The sequence below is a fragment of the Chionomys nivalis genome, chromosome 7, assembly GCF_950005125.1.
Source record: "Chionomys nivalis chromosome 7, mChiNiv1.1, whole genome shotgun sequence".
NCBI classification, from domain to species: Eukaryota; Metazoa; Chordata; class Mammalia; order Rodentia; family Cricetidae; genus Chionomys; species Chionomys nivalis.
In genome coordinates, this window is record NC_080092.1 from 81983721 (window position 1) to 81986803 (window position 3083).

Sequence of the window (3083 nt, forward strand, 5' to 3'; positions counted from 1 at the left end):
CGGGGTCGGGGCAGCGCGCGCGGGCGGAGGCGCGGCGCGGGCCCGGAGGGGCGGAGCGCGGCCCCGCGGCCCCCTAGTAGCCCTCGCCCCTCGCACCGACCGCTCCCGGTGGACACCTGCTCCGCGGAGAATCCGATTTTGCAAACATTGATTGAGCGCGCTGCAAGTGCCAGGCACTGTGCCAGGGACTGAGGCTTCAAAGCCGATTGAGGCAGAGAGGCTGCACTGGGACATTAGCAAGCCTAACAGGGGGTGGGGGTGGGCACCCCGCAGCAGCCCGGCCAACCCGCTGCAACAAAGCTGTGTGCTGCGAAAGATTTATCGGTGCACGCTGCCCTGGGGGACTGGGAGGAGCGAGGGAGAAGTGCGGCTGGGAAGAAGGCAGCTGGATTCTGCCTGGGTGGGAGGGGGTGGGGCTGCATGAAAAAGGACTAATGTCCAGGGGCTTCACCAAGGGAATGAGCTCCTAAATAGCTGGCTTCTATTGTGCTCTCTCTGCCCCTACATACTCTTGGGATCACATGGTATTAGCCCCAGATACAGACACCAAAATTATTTCCTCGCTTCCGTTGAGGAAACTGAGGCTCGGGTATTGAAGTGTGTGTGTGTGTGTGTGTGTGTGTGTGTGTGTGTGTGTGTGTGTGCAGGAACCAGTAGGAAGGTATCGCTGAGTGATCAGGTGTCTGGGGAATCTTAAAGGTTTAAAGGTTGAGGCGTGGCCTGGTGGGTGTGTCCCCTCCCCTCAAACGTAGCAGAAAAGAACATCGCATCGCATACAGGGTTGGGATACACATGTTCGAGAGAGGTAGTCGGGAGACAGCCCTTGTAGCTTGCAACGGACAGGCAGGCTGTGAGAGTCAGCAAATATCACTAAGACATTTTCCCCTCATCCCTCAAATATCAGTCACCCCAGTGTTCCTCAAATTTTCGCATCTGTGAGCCACCTGAGGCTTGTGGGGCAGAGTAGTATCTGCCTTGTGTTTCTGACAGGTCCCCAATGGTGTGATATAGATAGACTGCAGGCCACATTTAGAGTAGAGAAAAACTAGGAAACGGCTTTTTGTTTGTTTTTATTTTTATTTTTGGTTTTGAGACAGGATCTCACTTTGTGGTCCTGGCTGGCCTGGAATTCACAGAGAACCGCCTGCCTCTGCCTTCAGAAGGCTGGGATTAGAACAGGGCGCCACTACACCCGGTCACAGGAATGTTTCTACTGGTGCTTAACTTTGAAAATTAGCAAAAACCAACTGATGCTTTCTTTATTCGAGCACCAACAAAGGATGTTCAGACAGTGGTTTTGTGCAGTGTGTGTGTGAGTGTGCACATGTGTGCATGTGTGCGCACACACACATGTGTAAAGAAAGAGAGAGCACTCAGCCCCTACCTCACACCATACACAAAAATTAAATTTTTAAGTGATCCAAAAATGTAATTAAGTTGACACAACCCCAAAGGGGAAACAATATAGTTAAATACTAATGTAGGCACAGATTCCTTAGAAAAGATTTTTTTTAAACTGCATCAATGCATGGGATAAAAATCTGAACCGTGGGGCTGGAGATGGCTCAGTGGTCAAGAGCACTTGCTACTCTTGCAGAGGACCCAGATCCGGTTCCCTGCACCACCTCAGACCTCTCACAACAGCCTGTGACTCCGGCTCCCTCCAGCCTCAGCAGGTGCCTTCACTCACTCATGTGTGTACCGCACACAGACACATCCACAAATAAATACCCAAAACAAAAACCAGTTATTAAGAAATGAAGAGACTGAAACCAGTTCAAGTGACTCATGCCTGTAATATCAACGCTCTGGAGGCTGAGGCAAGAGGATTGCTCCAAGTTAAAGGCCAGCCTGGGTTACATAGTGAAATTTTAAAAACTCGTGTCAAAAAAGTCAGGGAGAAAGAGGGGGTGAAAAATAGAGGGGGGCTGAAGGAAGGGAAGGAGGGAAGAAGGAGGGAAAAGAGAGAAAGAATATATAGACATGGTTATCTCAATCCCTGTTCACTATTTGTGGTCAGACATTGTGGTACAGGCCTGTCATCCAGCTAAACAAGAGGCTTAAGACGGCGAACCCAAGCGCACACCTTTAATCCTAGCACTCTGGAGGCAGAGACAGGTGGATCTCTGAGTTTGAGGCCAACCTGGTCTATAGAGCGAGTTCCAGGACAGCCAGGGCTACACGGAGAAACCCTGTCTTAGGGTGATGGCCAGGGGTGTGGAGAAGACGGCAAGCCCAGTGTGCTACACAAATAAGACACTGTTTCCAAAAAATGGGGGCAGGAGGGGGAGGCATTGTGATGCTGGGGGTGGGGGAAGGGGAAAGGCATTGTGATGCTGGGAAGATAGCTGGGGGTGGGGGAAGGGGAAAGGCACTATGATGCTGGGAAGATGGCTCAGTGCACGCTGTGAAAGCACAAGGACTTGTGGTCTGAGCCCCAGCAACCACACGTAAAAGCTGGGCATGGTGGCACGTGCTTTGGAGGCAGACATGTGCAGGTCCCTGATCTCACTGGCCAGAGAGCCTGTTCTAATTGGTGAGCCCCGGGTCCCAGCAAGGACAGCTCCTGGAAAACAACACTGAGTTTAACTTCTGCCACTCACATTTGTGTGCATATGCACACTCACAGGCATGCACACACACTCACACACTCACACGCACGCACACATTCACGCACAGGAAAACCACAAGCTGGGAAGAAATATTATCTGATAAAGAACTTGTACCCAAAATAAAGAACTCTTGCCGTTTAATAATAAAAAGGCAAGAAGCCAAAAATATTGGACAAAAGACACACGCAAGCATTTCACTAAAGAGAATACACAAATAACATATTGCCATATGGAAAAATGCTCACCCAACATCATTCGTCATCATGGAAATGCAAATTAAAACCTGTCAGTTCCCGCTGCCATAACAAAATACCACGGGCTGGGCATAATAAATAATAGAAATTGATTGCTTAGGAGCTGGAAAGCCCAAGCCGAAGGTGCAAGTAGGATCATGACGGCGGCACCGTGTGTAAGCGTCCCTCACACACCAAAAAACAAAGCGAGGACAGGAAGGAAGGGACACTGTGTTCT